Source organism: Fukomys damarensis, unplaced genomic scaffold (genome assembly GCF_012274545.1).
Source record: "Fukomys damarensis isolate Sample0158 unplaced genomic scaffold, DMR_v1.0_HiC HiC_scaffold_10, whole genome shotgun sequence".
In the NCBI taxonomy this organism is placed as follows: domain Eukaryota; kingdom Metazoa; phylum Chordata; class Mammalia; order Rodentia; family Bathyergidae; genus Fukomys; species Fukomys damarensis.
The window spans coordinates 40,577,541-40,596,554 of NW_022900922.1; the positions used below are offsets into that span (position 1 = coordinate 40,577,541).

General features: G+C 34.8%; 1 protein-coding gene across 5 annotated transcripts in view; it reads left to right on the forward strand.

Annotated features, from left to right (window-relative positions):
* Nucleotides 1–19,014, forward strand: part of LOC104870624 (prolactin) — a 107,081-nt gene that overhangs the window by 79,160 nt on the left and 8,907 nt on the right. The window lies entirely within an intron of this gene.

Below are 19,014 nucleotides of genomic sequence, written 5' to 3' on the forward strand. Positions count from 1 at the left end.
AAAAACCATTGGTATATAGGAACACTTAAGTTTCACACTGACTTTGTATCTATCTTGCTATGCTATTGAATTTAGTTATTAACTCTCACAGAGTTTTGCTGGAATTTTTGACATCTATGTAAGATCATGCCATCCACAAAACATGAACATTCAACTTCTTTTCATGTAAATTTCCCTTTTATTGTTATCTCTTGCCTGATTGCTCTTTCTAATGTTTAGAGAAATATATTTAACACAGATGATGATAGTGGACAGACTTGTCTTGTTCCTGATTAAGAAGGAAAGCTTTCAGCTTCTCTCCATTTAATAGATTTTGGTTATTTGTTTGTCATAGATGGCTTTTGTCAGATTGAGATAAAGACCTCTTGTGAATGAAAGGCAGGGTTTCTCAAGTGCTTTTTCTCCATCTGTTGAGATGTTCATGTGAAATTTCTTTTTGCTTCTCTTTATGTAGTGCCCTACATTTATTGATTTGTGTATGTTGAGCTATCCATGTCTGATTTTGCAGAGTAATGGCTTTACATATCCACTAAAGTTTTTGGATAATATGGTGGTGAAATTTTCAAGGACAGGAGTATTCTTAGTTGGTAATTTTTAAATAATTTCTTCAAATTCATTGGCAGATATAGGATTATTCAGGATTTTTATATCTTCTTGATTTAGTTGGGTAGTTCATATGTATTTAGGAACCTATACATTTCCTCTGATTTTTTTCCATGTTCTTGGTGTATAGATTTTCAAAAATAGTTACTGAAGATTTTCTGGAGTTTGACTTAATCCCTGTGATTTTACCTTTTTCATTTGTAATTGCATGGATTTGTGTCTATTCTTTGTTTTGGTGGGTTTGGCTGACGGTAGTCTGTTTTGTTTAATCTTTCACAGAGACAGCTCTTTGATTCATTATTTTTATCTACTGCTTATTTAAACCTCAATTTTATTAATTTGTACTCTGATCACTCTTTTCTTGTATTAGCTTTGCATTTTGGTTTTTGTTGTTTTTATAAGATCTTGAAAAGCATCACTAGGTTATTTATTATAGCTTGCTGCTTTACTTATGTCAGAATTCACTTCTCAAACTTCATTCTCAGGACAATTTTCATTGTGTTCCATAGGATAAGGTGTATCATATTGACTTTTTCATTTAACTTTGGGAACTGTGTAATTTCTTTTTTAATTTCATTTATGACTCAATAATTATTCAAGAAGGTATTGTTTAATTGCCATGGTTGTTTATTTTTTCAAAGTCCATTTCTGAATATGCCTGTGGCATGTTTTAGATACAATTGGTATGCAGTTTGTCAAACTGTGCAAGACCTGGCATTGTTCTATGTGGCATCCTCCTATGGGCTTTCAGGTGAAGTAGAAGAAATGGGGAAGAAGTTTCAGTTTCCCGAATTCTCCAACTCATCCACATACCAAGGACAACTCTGTAGGTATCTTACAGGGTTTTGATACTGGAGAGGTGCTTTTTTAATCCCTCTTGTTCTGTGACTTATGATTTCTTGTTTAGAAGATCTTCTGATTTTCAAGTACTCCAACACACAGACAACCATTGTGAACTCTCCTGACTCCGAATTTGTAAGCTCAGCTAATGAATTACTGTCCCCTATCTATGTGTATGTGTGTGTGTGGTGGATATACATTGCACTGATTGTGCTCCTGTAGAGACAGCTAACCAACATAGTTTCAATTATACTTCTGCTTGACTATATTGATCAATTCCCAGATATACACAATGAAAAAACGAGCATGATCATACTTACTTCCACACTTAGATGCGGGTATGTTTTTGTTAGTTCTTCAAAAACGTTTAAAATGCTTTAAACTTTACTATAATAAGGTGTATCAAATTTCTTGGTTATGGCTATCTTTAGAAGTCTTCTCCATACCTTAAAAATCTGATTTCCTTAGTCACTGAAATGACCATCATAATGTATTATAATTGTTTTCAGTAAGTAGAACATTTCAATTGAGAATGAAATCTTATTTATATGTGCATTTTCTTCTTTTATGTCAAGCACACATTAAAAATAGTTTCATTATACTTTTTCTTTTCTCATTGAGTTTATTGGTACATTTTAAGTATACAGTATAGTTACATTCATCATTGGGATCTTATACCTTTATATGAAAGGTCTTGGTTCACATTTTTCCCCCTTACCTGCCCTCCCTTCACCCCCTCCTCCCTTCCCTATTTACAAATACTTTATTTCCATTTTATCATTCTCTCGTATTTTTCTCTTCCCTTATTTCCTTCCCCTAACCTTCCACTTCCCCTACATCTTTAGCCCTTTTCTTCCTATTTCACATTGTCATTTACACCATTAGGATCTTATATACAATTATAGTTTCTCACACCAGAGAAACTATCGATATTTACACGTGTGACTTATTTATTTCACTTAAGGGTATATCCTCTATATGCATCCATTTTCCTATGAATGACTCTAATTTCTCATTCTTTATGGCTGAGTAGTATTCCATTTCATAGAAAACACACATCTTTATACAGTCTGCAACTGATGGGCAATTGGGCTGTTTCCAATTTTACCTATTACAAACTATGTCACTAAAAACATGGATGTGCATATATCACTGTGATATGATTCTTTTAATTCTTTTGGAAAGATACCCAGCAGAGGGATGGCTGGGTCAAATGGAACCTCTAGTTCCAGCTCTTTGAGGTATCTTCATATTGATTTCCATAGTGGCTATACCAGTCTGACTCCCACCAACAATGGAGAAGGGTTCCTTTCTCCACACAACCCCGCCAACATTTGTTATTGGTTGATTTCCTGATAGAAGCCATTATTTCTGGGGTGAGGTTGACTCTCTGTGTTATTTTCATCTGCGTGTCTTGAATGACCAGTGATGTGGAACACTTTTTCATATTTACTTGATGCTTTTACTTCTTTGTCTGAGAAATGTCCGTTCATTTAAGAGGCCCATTTTTGAATCGGGTCTTTATATTTTGGGGGGACTGATTTTTGAGCCCTTTAATATTGCAAATAATAGTCCTTTGTCTAAGGAGCAGCTTGTAAAAATTTTTCCCACATTGCAGGTTGTCTCTTAGCTCTATTGGTTTCTCATGCAGTGCAGAACCTTTTTACTGAGACGAGATCCCAGTTTTTGATTCTTTGTGCTAGTTTCCTTGCTACTGAGGGTTTGCTCATAAAGTCTTTTCCTATGCCAATGTCTTCAAGAGTTCTCATCTTCCAGCAGATTTAGTGTCTCTTTTTTAATATTTAAATCTAATCCACTTGGATTTTAGTTTAGTGCATTGCACCATCTCTTTTGGACTCCCAGCACTCTCTATCTCCTTCTCCTTCTGCTTCTGACTTCTTCACTTTGCACTTGCTCTTCTGTCCCCTCTTGTGTCTCAACTGAAAGTACCCCTACTGTGTGTGTTCTGGGCTATATTGTGTCACATTTCTAGAAAATGCAATTCTTTTCTGTGTTCTTACAACAACAATGTCTGTACATCAAGCCCTATTGTTTTCTAAATTGTACATTTTTCCGTTACAATTTCTCTTCTCCAAATCTGTGTGAGAAACACGGTTGGAACATTATTTTAAATAAAGAGAGAGAATTTCAGGAAAAAATAAAATTGAATGGTATTTATTAGAACTCTCATTAGAAAGCAACATTTACATAAAATTTTTTGTTTGTTTTACTGTTTCACAGTGTAAGCCAATTGCTTAAATTTTATTTTTCATAAAACTTCTAGTATGTACAGAAAATTTTAGATTCATATAGGAATAACAAAGATACGTATTACTTCCATCTGTAAGCAAAACTCACCTGTAACTAACCAAGCTGTATTTCACTTATTTCAGTGTGATATGGCTGCACAATGTGCAAATGTTATGAAAACAGTATTGTGCTTGCTCTGTTCCTGGGACAACCCTCTCTTGTGGCTAAGTAATATCTCCTGAAGAATTTCAAACATGTTCTCAGAAAAAAACAAAATATTATTTCTGAAAAAAAGCCCAACAACTTCAAACACTCACAAAGCAGATAATCAGCCAGGTGAGCAGCTTTTGAAGCTTCCTTGATTTTCTAATTATGAGTTTTCACCTTGGTGAGAATTACTTTAAAAATCTTCACTTTTCATGAAAAACCATGAAGCTGAATGCTCCATCTTCAACTCTGCTACTAAGCAAAAATAAGAGCTTTAGCCAAACACAATGCAATTCTAATGCAAATGAGTTCACTGTTTTGACAGGGACCACCTTCCCTGCAGTGTCCCCAGAATCCCCAAGGGCTTGTCCCTTCATGGGGTTGGTGTCTAAACATTATTCAGGTTGTAAAGATTTTAAGGAAAATAAACATTTTTACTACTAAATTTACTTTTCTTTTTATTTATTTTTATGAGTACTTCTTTGCAGTAAATATTTACCTATAGTAGCATTGATTTCAGCCTCTGCTACTGGTCCCTCACACTGGAATTCACATTCCATAACACATGTGGGCAGTAACAGACACCATTCCTGCAACACCACTATCCGCTTCCCAGTGTTTTCCTTAGTTCTCCTTTCCTTCTTATTTTTAGACACACCATAAATCAGAAAGTTGCTGGGGATTTAGCTCAGTGCTGCTAAAGTCTGCAAGACACTTAGAGAAAAACGTTTGCCCTTACTCTTTAAACTCTTCAATGAAATTGAAAGGGAAGCAATATTTCCAAATTAATTCCTGTAAGCAAGTATTACTTTGATTCCAAAACCAGGGAAAGATCCAACCAAAAAAGAGGACGATAGGCCACTCTCCCTAATAAATATAGATGCAAAAATTCTCAATAAGATGCTGAAAAATAGAAGATCATATACCCTGACAATATCAGATTTATTCCAGGGATGAAGGATGGTTCAACATACATAAATCAATAAATGTAAAACACTATATTAGCAGGGTCAGGACAAAACCATATGATCCTCCAAGAGGATCATAATGATGATAACATTAGATAAACTGGAAACCTGATTTCTTGGATTTATGAAAGAGCAATTTTTCTCTTATATTTTAATGTTCAACTACAGACATATCACAGTTTTTAGAATATAAAGTATCCTCTAAAAATGAACTAATAATCAAACATCAATTGGGCAAGTCATTACTAGTTTCCATTAGAAAAGTAAATACAGGTCACTGGAAAAGTTGATGTAATAATAACAACATATACTATAATTACCCTTGAATCAGTTTACTCATTAGCTTTGGAGAATTAGCCTCTGTTTTGCTCTTGGTTGCCAGCCCAATAGTTCATCTGGGCTGAGCCACATTTGACTGGACAGACCTGGTCTTAGCCGGCTCCTGCAGGTCTGGATCTCTCCCAGCTGCTGCCTCATGGATGGCACCAGATGGGACATTGTGACCACGGGACCTTGATTTTCTTGGCATTTCTTCAAGCAGGATACACTGGATATTTTTTCTTGTTAGTTTCAGATAACAAAACCAAACCAAACCAGAAACACAGAGTGATTTTTGCTTTCCCATCACTCTGCTCGTGCCTTGTGTGGTAAATGACTTCTCAAGTGCAGCTAAGATTCAAGGGAAACATAAGCAAACTCTACCCATCAGAAAGAAAAGCTGAAGTCATGTGGATGTGTGGATCAGACTGGGCTGGAGACTGGAGTGATAAATGCCATTAATCTGCCATAACCTTAGATTCTAAGTGACAAAACCAAAGCAATAACCTATGTTATGAAGCCAATTTACCTTTGCAGGAGGAAAATGTGTCAATAACCGGTGGCACTATAGGTGATGAAGTAACTTCTTTCCTTACCTGTCTCAGGGATTATGGCTGAGTCTGCTCTAATAACAGTCAGGGGAACAAGAAAAAAACATGTGCATTTATTGTCTAATAAGACTTACTTTCCAAAAGTGAATTTATAAGAAAATGAGTCCCTGAGGTAACAGGGAAATTTAAGTGCTTTTACTGCCAGGTTTGAGGAAGAAGAGGACAGAGATAGAAACTGATGATTGCAGGATGAGATAAGATGCAGGGGAATGAGCTGGGGAGAAACAGCAAGGCCTGTGTGATAAGGGTGCTCCTGCCCTGCTGATGTGGGGAAGGCACCTTAGGAATGAGGGCCTTATGCTCCTGAGGGAAGAAGGACAAGGGAATGACTTATGGAGCCAGGCCCCTCAGGGGAAGAATCTCATGATCATCTTCAGGGAAGGTGGGTGAGAGGGTGACTTAGGTGCCAAATGTGGAGGAAGCATGATTCACATCCATACCACAGAAAATAAAAATGTTGACAAGAAATAAACTGACTACAGTGAACTTATATAAAACAAGAGGCTTTCCTCAATACTGGTGACAGAATCACTGTTTTTTTACTTCATACCCTCTTATTTATAAGAGCTAGAGGAAAAACTTTGTTTACAGTGATGAATATGAAGAGGTAATAAAATTAAAAAGAAAAAAGTTTAAATATACTCATCAAAGCGAGCAATAGAGTTACATTTTGTATCTGAATTAATAGTTAAAACTATTGTAAGACTACACAATAATCATGCTGACCCTTAATTTAAAACACCTATTTGCAGTCAAACATTTTGTATCTTAATGACTTCTTCCTCCCTCATCTTTCAGATAAGTCTTAGTACACCATGCATCTCTACAGTTCAAATTCAGTTATATGGTGACCCTGTCAAGGATTTTCCAGTGGCTGCATCCATCCTTGTCCACAGTTTTTCCTGTTGAGTTCCATCCTCAAGAATTTTTGCTATGGCATCATCAATTCCTTATTCTCCCACTGGACTGTTCTCATTTTCAAGGCAGAGCCTACTTATTATTATCACTCCAAAAAATACATTAAAATGGATAAATAAGATCTAAGGCATAGATACGAATGTGGTATTCATCAACAATAGAGTACTACTCTGTATAAAGAAGGATAAATTGTAGAAAATTTGTTAAGTGAAATAAATGAGATGCATTAGCTTAAATATTGCATAGTTCTTACATGAGAAATCCAAAGTATAAAGAAGTTAGAAAAAGAAATAACCCTAAATCTAACCAAGAGAAAACTTGATTTATGCATAACTTTTTTTAAACTTACCTACGCTAAGTCAAAGAGTGAGAAACTCTTTCAACCCTGGATACATTGAAGCAGGACAGGAGTAAATCAAACTAAGAGCATGAGTTTAAATACACTGTCAGCAGAGGATGAATTGTCTCAGATATTTTGTTGGATGTTTAAGAGCTTTTAAAAATCAGTTTTATTTTATCATTTTAGATATACAGAGGATAACAATAACCATAGGAATTTGTATCTGTTCATGATATATCTTGCTTCTTCTTTTCTCCTTATCCCTTTCCCCAGGCTTCAACCTCTCTTCCGCTCCTTATTTATAAAAGCTTTGTTTCCATTTCTTCCCCTTTATTCTCTTTTTTTGTTGTTCCTTCCTTCCATGCCTGCTCACTGCTCTCTTATTCCCCTTCCAATTTGAACACTTTCTTCCTATTTCCCAATATCTATTATGTATTTAGGTCCTTATTTTCCCATTTGGTTACAAAAGAAACAATCGTGTTTAAATATGTGTTTGATTTATTTCACTTTAGATTGTGATCTCAAGGAGCATCCATTTACCTAGAAACACATCAACTTTATCCTTTTTTTTTTAATGACAGAGTAGTGCTGTATTGTATAAAAAAATCTTCTATCCATTCATCATTGGATGAGCATTTGGCTTGTTTCCAAGCTTCAGCTATTATAATCTGTGCTTCTATAAACATGGATGTGCATTTATTACTCTGGTATGATGCTGCTAATTTTTTGAGAAATGGAATAGCTGATTCAAATGGAACTGCCTGATTAAACATTTTGAGCAACCATCATACTTATTTCTACAGTGGTTGCACCAGTCTACACTTTCTGTGATAGTGAGAAAGGGTTCCTTTTACCCCACAATCCCACCAGTGTTTGTTATTGATTTAATTCTTGATAATACTCACTTTTTTTGCAGTCAATTGTCACTTTAATTTTCATCTCTTGAATGATTAGAGATGTTGAACATTTTTCCTATGTTCATTTGCAGTTCTACTTCATATGATAACTATCTATCTGTTAATCTTTTGTCCATTTTAGATTTGGGCCTTACATTTGGAGGGGTCTGATATTTTTTCAGTTCCTTATGTATTTTAGATATTAGTCCTTTGTCTGAGGAACAGCTGGCAAATATTTTTTTTTCACATTCTGTCACTCATTGGTGGCACCTCTTTTGTGAAAAAGCTTTTTAATAACTAAGATCACAGTTGTTTATTCTAAGATTTCCTATGCCTTTGGGGTTTTATATATACAAAGTCTTTGCTTATATATGTGTCTTCAAGAGTTCTACTTATTCTATCTTCCATCAGATGGTTGTGTTGTATTAATTAGATCTTTGATCCTATTTGATTTTAGTTTAGGGCATGGTCGGAGACATAGGTCTAGTTTTAAATTTCAGCATGTAGAAGAAAAGTTTTTCCAGCACCATTTATTGAGGATTTCTTTCTTCCTTTGAACGTGCTTGACCCCTTTCTCAAACAGGACACAGATGGCTCAAGATCAAAAATAATATAGCTGAGTATGTTTGGAGTTGCTCCTGAATCTTATAACCTGTAGATCCTTGGGTCTGTTTATTTATCATGCTGTTTTTATTAGGATAGCTTTGTGGTATAATTTCAAGCCAAGAATTGTGACACTTCCTGCCTTGTTTTGTTGCCTAGACTTATTTTGCTACTCTAGGTCTCTTCTCATTCTACATGAATTTTAGAGTTGTTCTATCTAGTTCTCTGATGTGTTCTATTGGTATTTTTATCGACATAATTTTTATCTGAATAACAATTTTGGAAGTATGAGCATTTTCACCATATTTGGTCTTGCTAGACAAGAACAAGGGATATCTTCTCATTTTCTGATATCCAGTTTGATCTCCTTTTTCACAGTACTGTACTTTCCATGAGAAATTCTTTTACTTCCTTTGTTGATTCTGCAATATTTCACTTTTATGTTAATGTGAAAGGTGTGGTTTTTTCTAATTTCTCAATGAGTTTCTTGTTTGTTCACAAGAATGCTATTGATTTTTGCATATTGACTTAATATCGAGCTATGGTACAGAATTTGCTTATTAAATCTAGAAATCTTTTGGGGGAATTTTTATGGTCTTCTTTTTAGAGAGAGTATCATGTCATCCTCAAATAAAATAATGGTGGTTTAACTTCTTCCTTTCCTTTCTTTATTTCTTTCTCTTGTCTAATTGCTCTATCTAGTGTTTCCAGAACTATATTGAATAAGAGTGATGATAATGGACATTCTTGTCCTGTTCCTGACTTTAGAGTGAAAGGCTTCACTTTTTGATCATTTATTATGATGTTGTTTGTTGTTTGTCAGAGATGGGTTTTCTTCAGATTGAAATAAAGACACTCTATTCCAATTTTCTTTCATTAAAAAAAAAATAATGAATGGGTGTTGCACTTTGTCAGTGGCGTTTTCTTCATGTCTTGAGATGACCATGTAGATTTTGTCCTTGGTTGTATTAATATAGTGCATGGCTTTCACTGGTTTCCACATGTTAAAACATCTCCACTTAATCCTACTTAGTCATTGTGTGTAATCTTCATTGGTGATTTCCTGAATTCTGCTTGCTATTTTTGTATTAAGAATTTTTGCATCCATGTTTGATGGGGAGATTGAATTGTAATTCTTCCTTTTAGTTAGAGTCTTCTCATTTTTCATATCTGGGTAATGCTTACTTCAAAAGTTGAGTTCAGGAGTAGTAATTCCCTTATAATTTCATTAAAGAGTTTGAGGATTAGTGACATTAAATCTTCAATACATTTCTCATACAGTTCTGCACTAAATCCATCAGGATCTTGGCTTTCTTTGTTTGTAGGACTTTAATTATATCTTTAACTGTAATGATTAATATTTGTTTATTTATACTTTCTATATCTTCTTGATTCAGCTTTGTTAATTCATATGTATGTAGGAATCTTTCCATTTCTTCTGTGTTTTCTATCTTATTAGAATACAGGTTCTCAAAGTACGTATTGAAAAATCTCCTGTATATCTGCAAGATCTATTGTTATTTCATCCTTTTCATTACTAATTGCATGGATTTGAGTCTTTTCTTCCCTTTATTTCATAATTTTAGCAAAGACTTTTCAATATTATCTAATCTTTTGAGGAAGAAACTCTTCAATTGATTTTTTAATTGGTTCCTTTATCTCAATTGCAATAATTTCTCCTCTCATCTTGATAATTTTCTCCCTCATATGAGCTTTGGGATTCACTTGCTCTTCTTTTTCTAGAAGTGAGAGTTCAACATTAAATTGCATTTGAGCTTGCTCTGTTTTTATGATATGGAAATTTGCTGCTGTAAGTTTCCCTCAAATTACTGCTTTTTTTGTCATCTGGTATGTTATTTTGCCATTATTATTTAACAGTAGAAACTGTCTAATTTATTCACTAATTTCACTTGTGCTTCATTGGTTGTTTGGGAGAGTGCTATTTAATTTTATGTGTTTATACAGTTTTTGTAGTTTCTTTTGCCATTGATTTCCAATTTCATTTCACTTTGGCCTGATAACATATAGGGACTAATTGCAATTTCTTTGCTTTCACTGAAGGATATTCTATGCAATAATATGTGATCTATTTTGGAGATCCTGTGTGCAGCTGAGAAGAATGTGTGTTCTGATACAGTGGAACACTGTAGCCTTAAGATGTCTACTAAGACTGTTCAAAATTTGGGTTCAGTTCTTATATTTCTTACTGATCTGCTCTTATTTGACCCTATTGTATCAATGAGATATTTATGTCCTCCTTTCTAACTGTGTTGTTTCTTATTTGATATTTCAGGTCCATTAATATTTTTATATAGTTGTATTGCTGTTTTTTCTGCATATATATATATATATATTTATGATTGTTATATCTTCTTCTTGGATTGTTCCCGTAATGGTTTCGCAGTAACTATCTTTGTCTCTCTTTATCAGTAGTGGATTGAAATTCACTTTGTCTGCAAACAGAATAGCTGCCCCTGATTTTTTCTGTGTTCTTATCACATAGAGTATTGTTTACTATCCACTGACTCTCAGTCTATAAATTTGTATTTGCATTGAATGTTTCTTGTATGTCATATACTGTTTTTTGATTCATTTTTCCAGTCTGTTTCTTTTGATTGGTGAATTGAGACCAATTACATTGATGGTTGTCACTGATATGTATTGACATATCTTTGTCATGTTATTTCCCTCTTGCTAGTTCCCTTTTTTTCCCCCCTCTGCATGATTGCTTGCCTTGCCTTATTGATTCATTCTGTTGGGGTTCTTGGAGTTGCTCACTCTGCTATCTCCTTCTAAAATATCCTTCTGAACATTTTGGAGTTCTGGGTGAGTGGTCCTAAATTTTGTCAAGTGCTCTTTTTCCTGGATGTATCTTATTTCTTTATCAATTTTGAAAGTTTTGTGGGGTCCATCAATCTGAACTGGAAGTAATTTTAGGACTGAAGATGCTTGACTTTAAGCTCCTCTTGACTTAAGGTTTTGTGTTGAGAAGTTTGCTGTGATTCTGATGGGCTTCCATTGACAGGTGCTTTGTTCCTTTTCTCTAACACCTTCTAATATTCTGTTCTTGTGTTGAACTTCTGGAATCTTGATTATTATATCCCTTGGTGTAGATAGCTAACTGGAGTTCTATATGCCTAACTTGTCTGTATAGCAACTTCTTTATGCTTGAGAAGATTTCTGTCATTACTTCTGTGCACAGCTCATGTTCTTTGTGCTATCTCTGGCTTTTTCATTGACTTTGATCAATCTTAGGTCATTTTTCTTTGCATCATTTAGCAGATGTTGAACTGAGCTTTTATGGTCCTTACCTATTTTTAAGAAATCTTTATTTTCATATTCACTAACCATAAACCAGTTTTCTAGATCTGATATTCTGTCCTTACATTGGTTCATTCTGCTTCATTATAATTTCAATAGAATTATTTAATCTCCTGGACTTCTATTTTAATCTGTTTTGTGGACATTTCCTTCCTATGTTGGGCACTCATGGTTTCCATCATTTTTCTAAACACTTCTGTTTTTAAATATATCTACTCTAGATTCACTAGCCATTTCCTTCATTATGATCATTATCTCTTTAGTTATGTGAAAAATTGTTTCTAATTTGTTTCTTTCTCCAGAGACTCATTCATCTACTTTGTTATTTGCACTGCTATCATTTCAGAGAGTTCAGGTGGGTGGCTTTTCAAATGTTTTACCTTATTACCACTTGGGTTTGCTTTTTGCAAACTTGAAGCCTGATGTTGCATTTTGCTTTCATGGCTTCTCATTTCATAATTTGTTTTAGTTTAAATTTTGTATTGGTGTTCATAAATTGCTTATGGTAGCTAGCTTTATTGTTTCTTGTATGCATACACCTAGATAATGATTACTTTTCAGAGATATATTCATCGTATATGGTATATCGTATATCGTAGCTGGTTTTTTAGTCTGTTGCAGGATCCTACATCTTGAACTTAGTGGGAGTGACAGTTGCTTAATATATGGCTCCTGATTCTTTGGCACTGGCTTATAATACTATTTATAACTGCCAGGCATTCTCAATCTTTGCGTACAAGAAAGAATAACTGATTAGAACAACTATACCACTTTGCATAAATTAGTACAAGCAGTAATAATAATAGCATCAAGCATAGCCTAGAAAATGAAAATCTCTGGTAGCTATTAATTGGCCACCCTTAGTCATATAACAAGGTTCATAATAAGGTAACAAAATCTAAAAGAAACCAGAAAATCCCATAGAGTAAATATCTCCTCAATATGGTGATTCACCCTCAGAAGATAAAATTTAAAAGGAGTTAGAGGAAAAAATAGAGTAATAAAAGAAGAAAACGGGATTAAAAGCAAGGATTCAGGATAAAGGAAGGTAACCTAAGGTTTTGAAATCTAGTGAAGAAGATAGGAGGAAAAGAAAGAAGACAAGAATAGAACATAACTACAACAAAAATATAAAAAATATTCTAACTCATAAAAACAAGAACAATCAAGAAAAAGAAAACAATCAAAGAAAGGAAAAAGGAAAAAGGAAATGTCCACTTCAAGGCATGTCTCTTCTGTCAGTGATAGTCACAGAGGACAGACAGAGCCCAGATCTTTGTTGATTGACTACAGCCACCGTGCACTTATGGTGGGGTGTGGTTCATTCCAGCAAACCTGCGCTTTCAGCTCCACAGAAGTTCAAGCTGCTTCTGGTTTCTGAATGTGAGGTTGGGACTCCAATTATTCTGCATGTCTCCTGCTGACTTGAACTCATATGTAACCCTGACACTGGATGTCTCCCCCACTGTGCCTTTTCCTGACACTGGGAGCCACTAGGTGGAGCCAATCTGCTGCCACTCTGCATTCAGAGTTCAGTTGTCACCTTCCAAAATAGTGACTGGTAAATTGTCCTCTCCTGAGTATGCCCAAGCTGGAATCTCTCACCAGTCACTGAAGTCTGCAGCATCAACTTCTCTGTTAATTTAGTTAACTTATCTATGAAGGCCTTCGGAGTAGCAGTCACAGTGCCTTTGTAGGTTTGAGCCACTCCTCCCACTCTGCAAGCCAGGACTCAAGGAGAAATTGCCATTTGCCACCTCCTTCTTTTGTATTAAAGTACCTTTCTTCAACTCCCTGTTGGCTTCAATTCTCGATTCAGATCCTTGCTGCATCTTCAGGACCCACTTTGATCGGTCTTCTCCTCCCCATTTTGTTATATTTATGTCTGAACTCCAAGTCATGTGGTTACTCTCTGTCCTTACTAGAGAAGACATTTAGTTCAGGTATGGATTTTCCTTCCATGAACATAGTCTCTGTACCATAACTAACATATATTGGCCTATAGAATGCTTCATCTGACTTCAAATTTTTCCACACAGCATTGCTTCTTACTAAGGAATGCTATTCAGGGCTGAGGAAGAAAGGCAATGGGATCATCATGCTCATGGAATTCACTGGTCTTGACACATCCCCTCCCATCCCCTTCCAGATGCAGGTGGATTGATACAATGATGAAAGAGTCTTCAAGATGCAATCAGTGTTCCTAAACAATAATAACTTACAAGGCTGGGCAAAGTTACACACAGTTGTGTATAAGCTCTTAATCAGTATCCAACATCTGGAACTACTTCTCTCATGGCTAAGATTCATGGGCCCAGGAATCAATCAGTGAAAATGGAAGTGGTACCTTTGACCACTGTTTCCACTGAAGGACCATTTAGTGATACATTTGGTTTCTGTTTCTGTGACTTTATACTCTCCTAAATAGAAATTTGTTTTACAAATGGAAAAGTTTCTACATAGAGAAACAATGAGTCCATTGAAATGCAATATGAGAATTTCTGGTCTTTCTGGGCTCCTCAGGCATCTCAGTCACAAGGCTGCATAGGAATTTTTAGTGCTAATGGTGGTGCTTGATCCAGGCTATTGAGGAGAACTTAGACTAGTGCACCTCATAGGAGGTAATGTTGAGTGTGTTGCAAACTCAGGGGGACCCTCTGGATGTCTGCGGTTATCATAGCCTGTTATTGAGGTCAACAGGAAGCTACAACAACCAGTCCAGGCAGCATGAGAACTTGCCCAGATGCTTAGGGAAAAAAGGTTATGATTATTCTTACAAGTAGCAAACAAAAGGAACAAAATATGACATTAGTCATGACATGTCTACTTGCCCACATTAAGCAATATCTGGCAGATGAGTAAAGCCTACGTTTGAATCTGCATGTCACATGTTTCAGATATGATTGGTATATAGCCCAGCCCACCCACCTGACCTGGGAGGACTTACAGTGACTGTGGATGTCATCCGCCAATGGGATTGTAAGTCAGTTAGAATAAAAGGGGATGAAAGAACATATGTGTAGTTGTGCACTCAAGATCCACTTTCTTCAGCTACCCTACTCAGCCTTGTACCAACGACTCCCCAGGTAGGTTGCAGGCTTTTGATAATGGACTAGTTTTGCTTTTTAATCCCTCTTGTTTTCTGAATTATAAATTCTGTGCAGAACACTACTGGATTTTATGGGTCTCCATCACATAGATAACCTCTTTAGATTCTCCTGGCTCTGAACTTGTAAGCTGATGGGAAATATCTCCTTGCATGAATATATGAATATATGAATTTGTATATACACATACACATACATATATAATGGGAAATTAATATGTGTTCTCTTGATTCTGCTTTTATAAAGAACCCAATCAATGCAATTGTAAAATAATTTTTCTAGACTATGTTCATTGATTTCCTGAAAAAAATTAGTGTGATCATACTTACTTCCAACTGTGGCTATATTTGCATTTTTATTCGCTTTTTTAAAGCTTGAATTTTATTAAGATTATTACAGTGAACATGAGCCAAATCCTGTGATCTTCAGAAGTCTGCTTTATTACCTTCAAACTTTTCATTTCCTCTGTTAAACAGACCATTATTTTTTATTTTAATTGTTTCTGTATGTAGATAATTTCAAAAAGAAATGAACTCTCATTTAAATGTCCACTTTCTTCTTCTATAATAACATAAAAAATGTCTTTACTAAACTTTTCTCATGGTATATAACACCTAACTGTAAAAGTATACATTTCACTAATAAGGCATTATATTTAGTGAGTAAATAAGGAAAAAAAACACAAGTTTTTATGTCACAGTGAAAGTATTTTAGAAAGATTCTAGGAGGGAAATGTATTGGAAGGTAAAATGTATGCAAGTTTGCATTTGTGGCAGCAATTTTTGTGTCAAACGTCCTACTTCTCAATCTGAATTCACTCAATATACAAAAACAGTTAGCAGTGGAGGAAGGCAGGGTCAGGAGTGTGTCCATCCAAGTATAGCTTATGAACTGTCAAGATATCGACTTGCTTCCCAGGGGAGATCAGGACAAATGGCACCCTGACATGCTAAGGGCTCTGATCCTGTAGACTTGCCCAACACTGCCACTGTATTTACCGAAATTGGAGATTTCTGTACTCCTACCAAAATCACAAATGAATGTGAGCATTTGAGAAGGAAATTTTGCCTTAATATGCATTGAATTAATGTAAAGTAATTAATCCTTTCTCTGATGTGCCCCTTATATTTTATGAAAGATTATATTGAAAACACATATATTTATACTTCCTATAGAAGACCTTCAATATTCAATATTTGGAATTTTTAAAATCCATAAGCAATATAATTTTAATTATCTGAAAATTTCACTTCATTAATAACTCACTACCCAATTAAGTTAAAGTATCCTTGCACGTATTCTGAATTTTTTGTTTTAATTTCTTTTGTAGCTTCCTCCACTCTATTTTAGTGCAGATAAATTTCAAACTATTTGATTCTGTTTATGTATGTGTACTGTCATAAATTACAGAGAAAAATGAAAACACTTCCCAAGATAGTAATAAGCAACAAAATGAAAATAAATTAAATCTATGCTTGTTCCCTAACTGGGAATGAAAAACAATTTAGTGTCACTTAATGTTAAAAATTACAGCCTTTGGGGGCCAGGGATTTAGCTCAGCGGTTCAGTGGCCTGCCTTTCCAGTGCAAGGACCCAAGTTTAATTCCCTGTATCAAAAACAAAATACAACTAAAAATCAAAAACAAAAATTACAGACTTTTAATAAAAATGACAAATTTGGTTAACATTTGTATGTACTAAGAGTAGCAAGAGAACTCTAAAATCATTCTTCCAGTTCACCAGCTATGTAACAGAAACCAGTCATCAGCTCTCAGTTTATTCACAAGCACTCATTTTAAAAATGGTAAACAAATGGAGTTTTTAAATTCTTAGTGAGTTTCTATATTGTAAATATAAAATTTAATGAAATAGATTGATGAATAGAAAGGGCACATGCAATTATTAAGCTAAAAATGGTGATCTAAGTTATAGAACACATGACATTTATGACTTGCAACATAAAGTATGTATTTGTATTGTTAAGATATTGCATACCCCACTCACAGGAAATATGTACGGCATAGAAACAAGGAAGCACACAACAAATTTCACTGAGGAACTCACCTCCTTCAAGTTCAATAAATCAGTTGTCCTCCAGTGAACACACACAGCTCAGGTCTTCATAGGTCTCTTATCCTGCCTTTCTACAGAAATTGCAACACCTTTACATTTTAAGATTAGTTGCCAATGTTAGAGTTTATGGCAGATTTTCTTATTCTAAATTTTATCAGAGGAGAGATGAATACCAGCAATAATTAATTTTTTCTCCACCCAGATTTGCATTCTTAATAATTCAGAGTTTCATTTTCCCACAAATAAAGGAGATATGTAGCAAAAGTGTTTTGAATGCTGACCAAGGTTCTGGATTTACAGAGCCTCTGAATCACTACATTTAATATGTATCATTTAAAATCTAGCTGAAATTAAACTAAAGCAATTAGAATATTGGTGTCCATAGATGTGAGTTTGCTTATGATTTTATTCAGATTATTGCTAAAGCTCACATATTGTGCTAAAAACTATGTAAAAGTGAAAGGTCATAGGAAGTGATTATTTTTACTTCATTGATCTATTCAGACAGAGTGAAATTAAAAGAATCACATCACAGAGAAGTATGTGCACCCATGTTTATAGCAGCACAGTTTGTAATAGCTAAATCTTGGAAACAGCCTATTTGCCCATCCATTGGACACTGGATAAAGAAGTTGTGATTTTTCTATAAAATGGAATATTACTCAGCCATAAAGAACGAGAAAATAGATTCATTCACAGGAAAATGGATACATATTGAAGATATATTCCTAAGTGAAATAAATAAGTCACACATGTGTAAATACCGAATAGTTTCCCTGGTGTAAATAATCTGCAACAATGCATAAGATTCTAATAAGATTACTGACATTTAGAAATGGGAAGAAAGGAGCTAAAAGTGTAGGGAAGGTGGGATGGGTAGGGGAAGAGTAAAAAGGGAAAAGAAAAAAATGTGAGAGAATGAAAAGATGAAAATAAAGTGTTTGTAGATGGGGAGGGGAGGAGGGGGTGAAGGGAGGGCAGAGGTAAGGGGAAAAAATGAGAATCAAGACTTGTCATGTAGAGGTACAAGATCCCAACAATGAGTGTAACTGTACTGTATCCCCAAAAAGTACCAATAAACTCAATTAAAGCTGAAAAAAAAAGTCACAAGTTGCTTTAGAGCACAGAGAATAAAGTCATAAACAACTGAATTCATATTAATATCATCATATCATTTAAGTATTTCTAAGTGAAGTATAGAAGCTTTAAGTCCAAAAAAGATGTTTTTATTTTCACCTCACACCAGAATAATATTGGTCAGAGATTGATTATAAAGTAATTCCAGTGTATCCATCTCTGTCCTTGAGAATGGAGCAAGTAATTAGCTACAGTTTTGATTTCTCATACTGTCTAATAGGTATATGTGAGTATGTATGTTGATGTGTGCATGTTTGCGTTGAGAAATTAGTACAGTCCATTCTAAGAACAAACTTTCTAAGGTTGATGTTGTGTTTGCACACCTTACACATGGTGCTGAGTGTAAAATGATTTACTGCCATCTTCTTCACGTCCATCCTAATTTCCTTTGATGCAATGATCTTTCTTGTGTAATTTGACCAGAGAATAACTACTTGTGTACATTAAAATATAATTATCTAAGCCTCTTTCTTAATCTGTAACCTGGTTATAATAGCACACAATTTTATATATATGTTAAAGATCAAAGTAAGAAAAACTGAACATACACATTATTTAACAAGGTAAAACACAGATATTTTATTTTATTTTTTAAAGTTTGTTGGTACATTTTAGATAGACAATAATTGTATTCATCATTGGGTTAGGGCTTCTGCTCCCGCTGTTGGCTGGGAGGCCCGGGTGGGGGAGGGACCACCACAGTGACCTAGGCAGCTCCTGTCCGCTGGTAGCTGGAAGGCCCAGATATTTTATTTTAAAGAGTACCAGATAGAATATATAATGAAATATAAAAGAGAGACCTCCAAGCAATTTACACCACAA